Raw genomic sequence first — 16,187 nt, forward strand, 5'->3', positions numbered from 1 at the left:
AAGTTTGATTATCATGCGCTGTGGTTAATAGATATTGTCGTGAACCTGCATACTTGCAATCTTAACTTCATGAATACTGCCGATAATCTCGATATAGAAATACAGAATTCTATGGCATTAATTTCATCGATTACTTGAGTCTTGAGATTTCAGAAGGAAGTAATGTAGGGGAAGATATTACAACCAATATCGAAGAAAAAGGTCTTCCAGCCTTCGATGAAAAATGAAAAGTAAGCACAATCGTTTATTATTTGTTTTTCAAGAAATCCTGGATTAGACCTATTGGCGATATCATGTAAAAAGAAATAAATGAACATTATATTCTACATTTATTAGATAGTAGAGAAATGAATGATTTTTTTATATTATATTAAGTTCTTAGCGTCCTCAAGGTTATATCGCCAAATCCTTTTAACCTAGGAGAGGGTCATGAATCGAACTGCTTACACCGACTGCCTCTTAAGAATTCTGATTTTAGGATCACATAACGGGTGATCCCCTAGATATTCATGTTTGCAGCTTTCTTCTTAGAAAGACAAGTTGCACCTCCTGGGACGTTAATCCTTACGCTGATTAATTATGCCCCCGTGAATTCAGCTAGAACATCCAATGATGTGTAATTACAAGACAATACATATTCGAAGTCTTCACAAACTCCAGGTTAAGTTTCAACGACATAAGGAGTTAAAGCCCTATCAGTGCTCTGGAGTCAACAAGACGTTCAGAATGAGAAACATTAAAAAAATACTTACTTTAGAGACAGTGGTGGCAAATATATGGTGAGATTGCCATTTTCCAAGATAACAACAGAGATATTGGCACATCTCAATAAATCGTCCTCAAGACTTTACTGATAACAAAACAGTGAAGACAGAAGTATCTACAACTGTAGATTTTCTACGTCAAATTCTTGGAAGGATAGTTTTCGAGATCGATTGACGATATGGTCAAGCTCATTATGTGGTTTGGAAGACGAAAAGAGCTAAAATGAAAAAGATTCAAGTAGTTATTAACGGATTTTACGTTTCTAACAATATCACTTAATTAGGCATTAGATGCAAGGCTTAAACTGCAAACAAACCTTTGGCTTGTATTAACATAGTGGAGATTTTCCCAATGCACTTTTTTCGCCAACGTCGCTAGGGTTCGTCCATTTGGGTTCACACTGATGTCTGAGAGTTGGAGCGGGTCGTATAGAGAACCAATCTGTGACGATTACGTTACGCACCGTCAACCGCGCACCGCAAGATGGGGCTGGACCCCTCCCCCCAGTAAACTGATACTCATCGAAAAATCAAGTATGTTGGCTCGGGTTGTGACCTCGACAGGACATCCTCGGAGGTCCTCTCCAAGGCATTAAAGCTTCTCTAGTCTGCGGATAGCATCGGGCTAGGCAAGCTGGAGGTCGGCGTCGATGTGCTGGATAGACCTCGCTTCGGAGTTGGCCGCGCCAACCCTCGGCGGCCTTAAACCGACCATGGTGCGATGGATAGCCCTCGCTCCGCGGCTGGTGGGGACCCAAGCAAACGGTAAACCGGCTTTTCTATCCTGCAGATAGCCCCGGGGAAGGTAAGCCGCGGGCAAGCGCCGTGTCGTGGAGAACAGGAGCCTGCGGTCCCCGATTGTGGGAAACCTCAACCCGAGCGACGGAGGCGCGGGATGGAGCCACAAAAGAGCAGAGCCGCCTGCTGACCGGTCGCCGATCCATCCGTCAGCCTCCGCGGAGGCGACTGGCAGCCAACACCGAGGTATGCCAGGCCTGGGGACAAGCCACCCCCAGCCACCACCCAAAGGGGGCCCCAGAATCTGGCCAGGAAAACGAACGCTATGGCCTATCCCAGGCGCCGAAATCCTCGGGGAGGGGGAATCCCGCGCACCGGGGAACCGAACTGCGGATAAGATGAGAAGAAGTCAACGAGCCGCGACGAACGTACCACGCGAAAACAAGCTACTCCAGGCTCCTTTTTGTTCCTGCGTTTTTTCCCTTTTCTCTTGAGTTTTTTTTGTTTTTTTTTTTCGTTTCTTTTCGTTTTCTTTTTTTTTGTGAGTGTGTGGGAGTGTGGCGACACCGAAGTCGACCGAGTAGGAACGGCAGCCCAATTGATTAAGGTAGGATTTTTGCCTCCTACTGGGCCCCCACCCAGGACGCCACTGCCCCTGCGGCAGCTCTGCAAGGGGAGACGTAAGACCTCCTCGGAGCCGTCGCCTCCCAACAAGTCAGAGACCTGGAAAAGACCGATGGTCCTCGGCATTACACCGAGGGACCGTCGGCCAGCAATCCTCAAACGGGGGAGTCAAGCCGGGGCCCGCGACGGCCCCGATTGCTGATGGACTGCCGGGCGCAACCGCACCTCGGCGGCTGGGGGCGGGGCACACCTCCAGCGTATGCTGCGCCGTGTCCGAAGCCTCCCCACAATGGTGGCAGGCCGCCGTCGTCTCCTTTCCTATTCGACACAGGAACTCACCGAAGCAGCCGTGCCCGGTGAGCACCTGTGTCATACGGTAGGTGATCTTACCATGTCGCCGCTCCCGCCACTGATGAAATAGTGGCAGGAGGACCCCGACGACTGGCTTGCCGGAATAGGCGCGTAAATCCATTTTCCAACACGAAACAACCAGTCGTCGGGCCTGACGCCTGATCTCATCGATCGCCTCCGGCTCCGGCGGGACACCGTCGAGACACTGCAGGGCGCGGATGCGCGTATAAACGAGCGCCAGGTACTTGAACGGTATAAGGCCCGCCAGAGTCATCGCCGCCCCGTAGGAGATGGTACGGTATCCCCTAACGACCCTGATGGCCAGCCGCCTCTGCAGACGATGCACAAGCTGCAAGCTGCGGCGGCTGACCACCAGGGCCGACGCCCAAACAACTGATCCATACAAAATCATGGACCGTAACACCCCCACGTACAGGCGGCGAACCCTCACTTCCGGCCCCCCCGAGATTGGGCATAAGGCGGCCGCTGCCCGCTCAACTCGGGGGACCAGGCGATCAAAATGGCATCACCCACCCGGATCCACGAGGGGGGAGGACCCCGCAACCGAGGCCTGTTGTGGAAAAACATGGCCTCGGTCTTTTGGGGATCTATCCTCAACCCCAGCTCGTGGATCCGTCCGATGACGGCGGCAACAGCCACCTTGGCCAGATGGATGGTCCCTTCAAACGTCTCCCCGACGGCTAGAATGAATGTGTCATGTGCGTAGTAGATGACATACGTGCCGTCGGGGAGAGGGACCCGCAGGACGCGGTCGTACCCTGGGTACCACAAATCCGGTCCCAAAGCGGAACCCTGGAGCACGTCGCGCTTCACCTCCCTCCGGATGAAACCGTCCCGGCCCATATACTCTATAAACCTGTCCTTCAGGTAGGACCCGATAACCGCCCTTAGGTAGGGAGGCACCCGGTGGTAAACCAGTGCCTCCCTGATAGCAGCCCAGGGCAGGGTGTTGAATGCATTGGTTATATCCAATGATACAGCAACACACACCCCGCCCCGGGATACGGCCGCCCCCGCGAGGGACTTGACGCGCATGATCGCGTCGATCGTCGAACGTCCCTCACGGAAGCCGAATTGGCTGTCCGCCAAATCGGGCCCTACCGAGCGCCTATGTTACCCTCGCTCGAGCCAGTCCAAATTGTTCGAGAAACGGCCAAAATGTTTTCAAACGCGCGATCTGTCTCGCTCGCTCGTCGGCTCGCGCGACTGCTCAGCCTCGTGGCGAGGACGATGCGGGGGTGGGGGGTAGCCTCCAACAATATATGTTTTGTCCCGCGACGGTTACTTGTCCTACCGAATTGTACTAATCAACTTCGGCAAGCGAAGCGGTAGTTGTCTTTTTCGCGTTCGGGACATACTCGCGATCAACCTAACGAGCAGTAAAACGTACTGCTTTGGAGTCTTTTCTTTTTTGTATTAATAAGTTACTTAATTAAGTTAAAAGACATTTGTTGATTGTGTGTGTATCGTGCGATTTATATTTAATACTTTTGACAAATGTACAGATTATCGTTTTAACATATATATAAGTTTCTTATTTCGTCGGAAGTCCGGCAAAAACAATCGTTTATTTTCTCGGGGACAATATCCAACTCTACACGATGTTCGTTAAGAGCGAAATTGCCCCAACAAAATGTAATACGAAACTCAACGCGCTTCCTTTAATACGAGTTCATAGATTTTTAGCTCTTAATACAGTAGCATCATTTTTTAATTTTTACTCTTTTTTACTGCAAACTTTTTTAACATATTCGTGAGACTTGTTCAATTAAAATGAGACCAAACACGATATAATTTGAATATTATTTATCATTTATTAAAAAATGAATTAATTCAACAGATTGACTTGAGAACCGTGACGGAATTCTCAGTTTGCAACGAAGAGCGCATATCCCTCCTCAGAGCGGACCGAAAACACGCACCGAATTCTCACTTTGCAATGAAAAGCGTGTATCCCTCCCCACATCAACCCGAAAACATATACTAAATTCTCACTTCGAAACGAGGAGAGCGTATCCCCCCTAGATCGGCTCGGAAACACATACCGAATTTTCACTTTGCAACGTATCCTCCCCACATCCAATTCCTGCATTGCTTCTAAAAACACTGTTGGAATATAGTGATATTTAAATGTCTCATCGTCTTTTATTTCACTTACAATTAGATCGACGAGCCAGCGAGGGCTCGCTTTTGCCGTCGCCGACAAAGGCGAGCCGTGGTGAGCAAAGGATATCTGCCAGGTTTCAATTTTCGTGTAGACTATTTCCACAGTGAGTACTTTCGATTCCGGCCTCCGTTGCACTGGGACAAGAATTACTGTAATGTCATATATCGAACAATTCTTATTATTATACAGTGGGTTGCGAATGTCGGTACGTGGAGGGCCACTTGCCATGGATGCCCTCCCCTACAGGGCACCTTTTGTCTGTTCCTCCTACGTTATGTTATACATTATACAACTCAATCGTTGAACATACGATATTTAATATTATATTGTGACGTGGTATTTCTACCCGTCACAAAGACCCTGCTTTGAAGACAGGGTGGGTTAGAGTGCACCGGCAAAGGCCGTCTAGAGAGATAACGAATTGCGCGTAATCTCGTATGAATATAATTTGCCACCTTACTATTTTGTAATTACCGTCGTAATGTGACGTCATTAACACCGAGGGAATGACTCAACTACGGAGCGAGAATAACTTGCCATAGTTTATGCAGTACATCATTTCCGCCCATACGTCTACGGAAGAAAATTCTTCCTCATTACAGATCATAAACCTTTAGTCTGGTTAAACAGTGTCGCTGGCGAATTAAATTAAGCGAGTATGATTATGAAATTAAATAAAAGGCTGGAAATTTGAACGCTAACACGGGCGCACTATCCCGTAATCCCGTTCAAACAAATGTACTACCAGTCAATCAGCTACAAGTACCGATACAAAAAGAGAAATCAAAAGGAAAAAGGAATTTCACCAGTATAAAACTCGACCACCAGAATCTACAACGACCAGTTCGAGAGAAATTAAAAAGAAAAAGGAATGGTACCAATATAAAACTCGACAACGAGAATCAGCGACAACCAGTTTGTTCGGCCGCGAACAGAAGCTTTTGTCGCGATTAAGGAATTTACAACAGGGTTCAAGTGGTTCGGCGCGCGGACCGCCGTGAGCCATTCATACCTCGAAATACGGGTCACCGAGGACCCTTTTGTCTCTCAAATCCTGTCCGCACCAGTCTTACTATGAACACGTGTGTGCCATAAATCAGCTTTTTTTTTTTTTTTTTTTTTGAGGAAGACAGAAATCCTATTACGGCCACCTGGGAAGATAGACCCGTCAGGCTTTCTTACCGGAGACGGCGTAGTCCCCCTGATCTAGGCCATCGCTCGCAGTTGTGGAAGAAAAACTGCCCCCTCCCCCCTCGCGTATGTGTTCCATGTGTGGGGAATGGATGCTCTCAACCAAAGGGTCTTGGCCCAGGGAGGCTGCGTCAAGATCTAGGGGAGGCTCCCGAGCAAAATGCCCTGACCTCCAGCTGACCTTGTAACCCCCCCCCCCCCCCCCCCGACGCCGCCTCCCGGTGGGCTCGAACATACGGCAAAAAACCGCGACCTCTCCCCACCATTTTCCACTGTGGCGGACCGCCGCCGAAAATTCTCGACGCGCGCGAACGCTCGCTATGCGGCACGAGCGGAAAAGAACATTCGCGAACGCTCGCTATACGGCGCGAGCGTGAAAGAACCTTCGCGAGCCCACGCGCTAGAACCTTCGCGAGCCCGCGCGCTGGAACGTTCGTGAGCAAGAAATTTCGAGAAAGACAATTGACTACAGTAAAGACTGGATAACTGCAACGTTACTATCCCCACCACTTAGGGGGATCCCCCTTGAATTTTGACACTTGACGAGCGAGCAGCGTATGTAATGTAATCCGAACCGGCGTATCGATGTGACAACACTAATGCAACAGTAAAACTTTTTTATTTTTTGGTTTTACTAAATATTACTTTTACCAATGTAATTGTGAAATTCTCCTGATCAAAATAAGACCAAACACGGCATAATTTGAACAGCATTTGTTTATGTAGTAATATTGTTTGTTTTTTCGAGTGTATGGAGGCGCGATTTTGTATGGAACCAAAAGACTATTACTCGTCAGACTTCTCTAAAAATTTAATTTTAAACAGCCTCACTCGTTCGCTCTCTGTCCTTTCCTACGTTTAGCGGTCGACGCGAGCCAAATGTAAACAAGGAATCGACACCTCGACTCGATAACTGCAACGCTTGTTCCCGATTTTGTTGCAGTTATCAAGTCGAGGTGTCGATTCTTTGTTTACATTTGACACGCGGCGACCGCTAAACGTAGGAAAGGACAGAGAGCGAACGTGAGAGGCTATTAAAAATTAAATTTTTAGTAAAGTCGGGTGAGTAATGGTCTTTTGGTTCCATATAAAATCGCACCTCAATACACTCGAAAAAACAAACAATTTTGCTACATAAACAAATGTTGGTCAAATTATGCCCTGTTTGGTCTTATTTTGATCAGGAGAATCTCACAATTACATTGGTAAAAGTAATATTTAGCAAAACCAAAAAATAAAAAAATTTTACTGTTGCATTAGTGTTGTCACATCGATACGTCCTGCCGATTGTTTTCTTTCCTCGGACCTCTCTCTCTTCCAGTCTCTGTCCTTTTCTACGTTCGGCGCTCGGCTCGAGCCAAATGTAAACACAAAATCGACACCTCGACTCTATAACTGCAACGCTTGGGTCCCGATTTTGTTGCAGTTATCCAGTCTTTACTGTATATAAATCGGCCGGTTCGCCATCAGTCAAGCAGTCAATGTCATTCCTTGCGTGGCAACCGGCGAGTGTGCATCGTCAGTGCTTACCGTGCGAATCTCAAAAGTTTTCTGTATCTATTATCAGTGTCTTCTCCTTTGCTAAAGTGATTTCCAGCACGAGTTCGATCGTTGATTCTGGGATCCCATTATTTAGAGGTCGGCGAAAGCGGCCCTTCGCCGTGAAGTCGAAGTCACCTAACCTAGACGCCCACGTGGCTGCCCCGAGCGTGGAGCCCGTTGTTCCTGAGGCTGCTTCCCTGCGAGAGCTGACAACCGAGGACAATTCGCTAAATCAGGAGGGAATTTTTCCCGATAAAGGTGGGCTGGTGGAGTCTTCCGCCTCTAGCAGTTCGGTGAGTCATTCGCTTTCCATTATTCATTCCCCCGCAGGTGCCTTTAGGTATATTCACCCAACGGTTGGGGATTCGGTCTCCCCAACCCCGAGTAATTTCCTCATGCAGAGCTCAACCTCGTCCGATAGCTCTTCAGATTCGCAGCCCCGTTCTAAGTCGATGAAACTAATCGACATGCCGGCTAGTCTTCAAGCGAGTGGTTCCCCCTCCAAGGAGGAGTTAAATAGAATCCTCCTCGCAAATCGCGAGAAATTGCCCGTACTGGCTGCGGCTAGTGGCATTTCTTCTAAATTCGAAAACCCTAACCGCGTGGCCCCCGTCAATTCATCAATCAAAATGGACGCCATCCCATGCGTCCCCACAAGCAACCGTTACAGCGTTCTTGCTGACGCGTTCGACTGTTTGGACGCGAACACCAGCGCTCCCTCGCAAAATTCGTCCCCGGCCGGTATTATTACCGACGGTCGTGCTAATACCGACACTGACAGACCAGCGGCGGAGCCCATCAGCCGCTCGCGCCGCACCTCGGAGAAAGTCCCACCTATCTATGTCTCCCACTTTTCTTGCTCGGCCTCGGTCTTCGAGAAGCAACTCACGGACTTATGCGGTAAAACCTTCAGACTTAAATTGCTCAAGGAAGGGATTCGCATCCAATTCGATAATCTCGACTCGCATAATAAAATGATCAACTTCCTCAAAGATAACAATAAGAATTTCTTCACGTTTACAAGGAACAGTGAGAAGATCCTTAGCGTTGTCCTTCGTGGCCTCCTTGCCACCCTTACGGACGCTGTCCTATCCGAAATCAGGAATCACGACTTGTTGCCAACCTCCATATCGCAAATTGGCAAGTTGGCTTCCAAGCCAATCTTCCGTGTCAACTTCCCTGCTGGTACCAGTCTCTCCCAAGTCAATAAAACTGGCTTCTTGTTCTCAACCAGAGTCTATTGGGACAGATATTACTCCAATAAAAATCATACTCAGTGTTTCCGCTGCCAGGCCTTCGGGCACTCGGCGTCAAAGTGCAACATGCCCCCGAGGTGTGTTAAATGCGGTGCCAAACATCACACTGCAGATTGCTCCAAGACTCCCGATACCCCGGCGAGGTGTGCGAACTGCGTAGGTCAGCACACAGCCAACTTCTCCGGCTGCCCTTCATTATTAGATTATCTCAGTCGTCGTGACTCCAAGAAATTCAAGCCTCTTGCCTCTCCGTCGGCGATGGACTTTCCGGGCCTCAAAAACCGGCAAAATCTGAGTAGTTTGGCCTCTCCTCCTGGCCGTCCCGCCAGGCCATCCCGCCCCATGGGTCCTCTTTCATTTGAGGAGCCCGCGCCCCGCGCCTTGTCTTACGCTGATGCTGCTAGGTACGGGCCACTGCCCCGTGTTCAGTCGGCTCCTTCCGATGAGGGGGGCTAAGCTCAATGAACTGATGAGCGAATTCCAAACCCTCCACTCGCTGGTAGATGTTGACCTAATGTTGTCGACCGTCAAAACCCTCAATGCTCGCCTGCGTGGCTGTAATTCCGACGCACAAAAGTTTCAAGTCTTTGTCTCAGTTCTTGGTAGCTTAAAATAAATCTATGGCTTCCTTCCCCAACATTTTTCTTTGGAATATCAGGTCCTTCAAAAGGAATAGAAATGAGCTTCTCCTTCTCATCTCGAAGGAGCAACCGGATATTGTGCTGGTTACAGAGACTTTTCTGTCTCCAGCTGACGTCGTCAGCATCCCAGGCTTCTCTATGGTTAGACAGGATAGAATCTCTGGTACTGGAGGTGGGGTTGTTATGCTTCTTAATAATAATCTTGCTCACTCAGTGATCAACATAAATAGAATTGACGGAATTGAGTTCTACGCTGTTAAACTGAGACATCCAAAATTCTATGTGGGGGTGGCTTGCGCCCCTCCCTCCACTACTCTCTCTCCCTCCCATATAGACAATCTGATCAGTATTGGTTCTCCATTTGTCATCGGTGGTGATTTCAATGCCAAGCACCGCCACTGGAACAATTCCAGGGCCAACCCCAGCGGGAAGATATTATATCATCACTTCTCCAACAACAACTATGACGTGATCTTCCCAAATCATTTCACCAGGTCGGCCCCTGGTGTGAACCCCTCTACCATAGACATCTTTCTGGTAGACTCGGATCTTTCCTTCACATGTGACACCCGTGACCCGGGCCCCTCTGACCACTCTCCAGTGGTCCTTGCTGCATCTACGGAGAGCCCCTCCCGTGGGATCGATGTTGAGATTGACTGGGAGAAGTATCGATCTCTGACGCGTAACTTTAACATGCGTACTGCCTTCGCTGGTCCGCGGGATATCGATGATATTATACGGAGCATGGTCACCCTGATGCATTCTGCTAGAAGGACTGCCACCCTGAAAATTGACACATTTCGCACTCGACACGCGTTTCTTCAAAATGATCCTTATCTCCTCTCGCTCATCAGGAAAAGGAGGCATCTTGGAAAGCACGTTCAGCGTTTTGGATCCTCCTTTTTACACCCGTTTACTCGCGACCTCACTGCTTCCATCAAAAGACAAATTTCATATCTTACACATAAGGACTGGATTAATAAACTCAGCTCCTTCAAAAAACCGAACCCCACTTTTTGGCCAGTCTACAAAATTCTTGCCGGTAAATCTACAAGTACTCCGCTTCCCGTCTTGAGTAAGGGTGGCCAGCCTATTTCTGGTGCGCCTGAAAAAGCTGAGATTCTCGCGGATCAGTTTGAGTCAGTTTACATTGAGGCCAGCACTGCTAGCTCTCCCCTCCAGTCAACGGTCGACGACTTCATTACGGAGTTCTCCGGGGATCAAACCCCCTCCCCAACGTCGTGGATTGATCTGACTCCGAGGGATGTCGCTGATATTATCTCGGGTTTTAAAAATTCCAAAGCTCCTGGGAAGGATGGTGTATCTGTCCCTATGCTTAAAAAGGCCTCCAAAAAATTCATTGTACAGATCTTCTACATTTTCCAGTTCTGTCTGATCAACTCATATTTCCCTGCCGCCTGGAAACAGGCGAAGGTTATCCCCATCCACAAGCCCGGCAAGCCTGCCGACCAGGCTTCGAGCTACAGGCCCATCAGCCTACTCTCTATTCTCGGGAAGACGCTCGAGATAATCATCTCCCGATCAATCAATAGTCATTTAAAAGATCAAAAAATTCTAATTGACCAGCAGTTCGGTTTCAGGAAGTCACATTCCACCCTACACCAGATTACTAGAATCTCCCAATGTATAATTCACGGGTTCAATACCAATAAGTCCTCCGTCATGGTCTTGCTTGACCTGGCAAAGGCTTTTGATTCTGTTTGGCACTATGCTTTGATTTTTAAACTTCACTCCCTCAAATTTAACCGGAATCTAATAATGCTTATTTTTAACTATCTTTCCAATAGATCCTTTTTCGTCAAGGCTGATGGGTCCTGTTTCTCCCCTCGGCGGGTCCTTGCGGGCGTGCCACAGGGGTCTGTTCTCGGCCCTGTTCTTTTCAATATATTCATCAACGACATTCCTTCTCTTTTTAACTGCATGCTTGCTCTATATGCTGACGATACCGCGTTACTCACTTCTTCCTCCAAGGTGCATGTGGCTTGTCTTCGCGTTCAATCTTACCTCGACCTCATTACTGAATTCTTTGCGAAATGGAAACTCTCTCTCAACGCCGATAAAACTGAGGCGATTGTTTTTTCCAGGAAGCGTGAGTCCGTTTGCACCACCCTTAAGGTGAACGGCATCTCGATTAAGTGGTCCAATTCGGTGAAATACCTTGGAGTCATACTCGATAACAGACTCAACTGGATCCCGGCCATTGACGACCGTATAGCCAAAACCTGGAAGGCTTTCGGAGCACTTAAGCCACACATCGCTAGATCTTCGAACTTGAACTCTAACATCAGATTGGCCTTGTACCGCATGTGCATCCGACCCGTACTCACGTACGGGTCCGTGGTCTGGTGGGATTGTGTTTCGGACTCGCGCAAGCTTCTGGTTCAGCGTGTGCAAAACAAAATTATTAAATTTATCTTGAATATTCCTAAATTCCCATTCGTAATTAGAACAGCTGACCTATGTGCAATGGCTCGCACTCCTCGCCTAGACGAATATGTCTTGCGCCTGTCTGAAGGATTTAACATTGATGTTCCTGAGAATATCCTTATTCGCGACCTTAAAAACTTCAATATTCACAACATTCCATATAGAATTAAACATAGATTTCCTCTTATTAATAGGTTTAATCAACTTGCCAACCATGCTTAACATAATTATCATCCCAGCTTTTTATTCTTGCCTTGCTTCCCTTATTTTCTTCTGTCTATTTGCCTCTGAAATGTTTTCCTGGTGAATTTTTGTATCCGTTCCCACGGGCTGCTTGTCTCGCTCGTTCAAACCGGCCCCTCCCCCTGGCCGTGAGTGTTCACCTCGTTCTGCTTATTCTAGCTTTCCGTCTTTGTGGTTTTTTTTGCAAATTTTCCACACCCCATCTTAGGTCACTATTAGTACTTTTAATCTCAGGTCGCTAATGACATTTTTCTATTTTCATGTTTGTCGGTAAGTCGGCTAAGGCTGACAGGAACGACTCTTGAGGAGGCCGCCATCTATCCTGCTTAGGGAGAACTGTCATCTCGGGTTGTGGTTGCCCTACCTCAATATCTCATCGCCATCTTGAGAAAAAAAAAAAAAAAAGATCAGTCAAGCAGTCAATGTCCAGCTCTCACACCGAACACTCCGAAAGTCACCTTGTCAACGCGCGCTTGTACAAAGTCCAATTTTATTGTGCAATAGTTTATAGTCTCTAGTACTTAGTTTAGTTTGTAAATAGTTAAGTGTTTATTTTAATAAAATAGCTTAAGTTATTTAACCGTGTATTCGAACCACGCAACCACTTCACCACCTAAGTGTAATTTCTAGCCTTAATTCTAGCTTCGCCGCGCTTCCTAATTCGATCAATTTTCTAGCGATGCCAGAAAAAATATCCTTTTCTCCGCCCCCGCTCCCACCCCCCTCTTGAAACCAACGAGTTTTGCTCTCTAACTATGTTCTACTCGTATTCTACATATGTTGTTCTCCGGTGCCCGCGCCTCCGCTCATGTACGTGTATAAAAAATCCCCCCCCCCCCCAACCCCCACTCCGCCACCATGTTCACCTTAGTGCCCTATCTGTTCGCTTACCACTCGCTTCCCGTTAATTCGTTCCGCTATCATTCCATAATTAAGTTCCGCGCGTCGCTTTCCCTCCTGTTTCGCACTGTTTCCCTTTCCCTTACACCCTTTAACCCTTTGTGTTATCGCCGCATGCCGATTTTCCCCTGCGTTTGCCTATTTCGCCCCAGTTTTCTTCCACAACGCTACATGAGCCCATTGCTCTCGGTAAAAATTTCTCCTTCCTCTCTCCTGTCGATTCCACTCGGTCCCCGTTGTCGCCCCCTAATGGTGCCATGACCAGGCTGACGACTGGGTTCCTTGCTGAATCAGCAGTTAATCTGAAGGGTGTTTGGTTCAATTTGACCTCTCTCCCTCCTCTCCTCTGCTCCGTCGGTCCCCGTTTTGTGCCTCCTAATGGTGCTATGACCAGGCTGACACCGGTTTCCTCCCTTGCAGGTTTGAGTCGTTTGATCGGTCGTGTCTATATTTGTTTCTCCACCTTTTCCACTCCTGCTCTTCCTCGTCTTCCTCTCGCTGTCATCTCGCTTCTTCCCCTCCTCTTGCCGTGTGAAAAGCGCGCCATGCCTCCGCCGCCTTGCTTGCTGCCTCATCCTTTCGCTTGACCTTTAGGGCCGCTCGCAGCGTTCCTTCCTCCGCCATGCCGGATATTCTCAGCGCGGCCCGTTGCTCCACCATCGTTGTGACTTCGGAGTTTCCAGGATGCTGGAGCGTTTTCCGCAGTTCTTCCAACACTTTTCCGCCATTTTCCCGCTTTGCACTATTCCTCTGCACTCGCACATGTGATTACTTATATTCCCCTGTACCCGCAACACTCCCAGCACTTCACTGCACTCCCATAACACTTTCCCAACACTACATCGAATTTATTGCCTATCTGTTAATTATTCCTTTTTATTATTTATTTATTCATTAATCTACTAATCACTTCACTATTTATAAATAATTTAATTAATTAATTTTTTTTTAATTTATTAGCTAATTATTAATTATTATTATTATTATTATTATTATTATTATTATTATTTAATCCCATTCACTTCATTTATTTATTAATTAATTAATTACTTCTTTCTTCCTTCCTTCCTTCACTTCGTTCCGTGTCGTCTCGTCTCTTCCTCTTCTCCTCCTCACTGTCTTCTTGCTTCAACCTATCCGCTTACCATTTGAAAAACGCGCCATGTCTCCGCCATTTTGCTTGTTGCCGCGTGCCTTCGCTTCGCCCTTAGGTTTCGTCCTTAAGGCCGCTCTCCATGCGCCTGCAGCGACCCTTCCCCGGCCATGTTGGATGTTTGCGAACCGGCCTTTACGCACTACGCTTTCCCTCGCGCGGAGATACCCACGTGTTCGTACGATATATCGAAGCTTGCCCGACCGACGCCATTATTCATTTACTATCAAACTACGAAAATACGAAAACAGCCAAAACCAATCACCGCGTGCATTCAATATGCCTCATTCGCCCTTCCCCGCACTCCAAATCCCTAATGACTTTTAAATTATTAATTAATTTAACTTCTGCGACTTTCTCTCGCAACTTCGACACGTCGCACGACCACGCGTTCGCGCAAGTCCCCCTTCAAGGACAACCCCCACCCTTAAATTCACTATTTTCACTCGCGATGTATAAAAACAATCGTGTTTAAGTCGCGCACATATTCATTTCATTCCGCGGTCGACCCGTCCACTCATTTCCTCGCTTTCGTTTGCTCATGGGTTTGCACCCCATGCTTTCCCTCGCGTCGCGTGGAGGTCGCCATTACCGAGATTTCGATTTTTATTCATAAATTCATTATTTCACGTCCGATTTTTACGAAACTTCACCGCCCACCTCCCCCACGGTCTCCCCTCACTTCACAACATTATTTATCACACCCAAACCACCTTTTCCCACCAAAATTGCAATCTATCGCGGAGCGACCCCCGAACACGTGCGCTCGCCACGACAGCCAACGCGCCCTTTTGACCCCAATTATACCTGGTGAAAGTTTGGTCGCGTTTGCACCAACTCCTTGGTCGCTACACGCTGTCAAAAAACCACCCCTTGCTGTTTTTTCATTTTTTTTCACAGTTAAAAGTCAATTTTGGACCTGCAGTTCACGGAAAAACTTGTTTCCGTGCCAACGGTATCGTTCCTGTTGATGGTTTGGGCCTGGTGTGAAACCAACCCTCGCTGAGGGGGTTCCTACTTCCGCCTCTCTCAATCCACCCCCGGGGGTGGGTGGGTAAATTGGGTACTTGCGATCGATTGAGGGATCATTAGAGCATTTCTGTACAAATTTTCAAGTCGATTACTCGAACCATTCTCGCGCGATATGCAAAAAAGTGGAAATTTTGAGATTTTCAACCCCAAGTTCACCTAGCAGCCACGACTTATTGGAGGCATTGGCATCCCGCGGATTGGCCTCTAACGAAGTTTGAACCCTCCTCTCTTCGATCTCAGAAGGTGCAATCGCTCACATCATCTGCACAGCCTCCAGCGACGCCGCGACGATACCCTGTCCAAAAAGAAACCAACAAAACTGCTGGAAGTGTGAACCAAATGAGTTTGAAAAATTGTCTGTTATGTGTTGGCGTGTAGAATGCTGTGATTTTTTGTTGAGTCTTTTTGAGCGGCTGGTAATTCTATCGTTCCGAGCGCTTCCGGTTGACATTCCTGCCACTCGGAGACATGCCCGAGGATTTGCTTTCCATCCGGGCGCGCCGCCGGCGCTCGCCCCGGCCGACACGACGGTGACAGGGTACCTTCGCGGCATCGCTGGAGGCTGTGTGGATCATGTGAGCGATTGCACCTTCTGAGATCGAAGAGGGCAGGGTTCAAACTTCGTGAGGGGCCAATCCACAGAATGCCAACTGTCTCCAATAAGTCGTGGCTGCTAGGTGAACTTGGGGTTGAAAATCTCAAAATTTCCACTTTTTTGCTAATCGCGCGAGAACGGTTCGAGTAATCGACTTGAAAATTTGTACAGAAATGCTCCAGTGATCCCTCAATCGATCGCATGCACCCAATTTACCCGCCCACCCCCGGGGGTGGATTGAGAGGGTTGGAAGTAGGAACCCCCTCAGCGGGGGTTGGTTTCACACCAGGCCCAAACCATCAACAGGAACGATACCGTTGGCACGGAAACAAGTTTTTTCGTGAACTGTAGGTCCAAAATTGACTTTTAACTGTGAAGAAAATGAAAAAACAGCAAGGGGTTGTTAGAAACTTTTTCGAAAAGAGATGCGTTCCCAATTAAGGTGCTGGGGTAAGTGCCGAGAGGTCAAACTCAGTCCTCTTACCAAAGGCATCCCTGCCTCCCCACTACGTGGCCAGATC

General features: G+C 47.9%; 1 long non-coding RNA gene across 1 annotated transcript; it reads right to left on the reverse strand.

Annotated features, from left to right (window-relative positions):
• Positions 1–212: 212 nt before the first annotated feature.
• On the reverse strand, positions 213–3,724 carry LOC143264297 (uncharacterized). Its single transcript, XR_013037914.1, has 3 exons — positions 1,082–3,724; positions 753–982; positions 213–597 (listed from the first exon to the last, which is right to left on the reverse strand). It is a non-coding gene; the product is annotated as an uncharacterized LOC143264297 (long non-coding RNA).
• Positions 3,725–16,187: the final 12,463 nt, after the last annotated feature.

This window comes from Megachile rotundata, chromosome 4 (genome assembly GCF_050947335.1).
Source record: "Megachile rotundata isolate GNS110a chromosome 4, iyMegRotu1, whole genome shotgun sequence".
Classification (NCBI taxonomy): domain Eukaryota; kingdom Metazoa; phylum Arthropoda; class Insecta; order Hymenoptera; family Megachilidae; genus Megachile; species Megachile rotundata.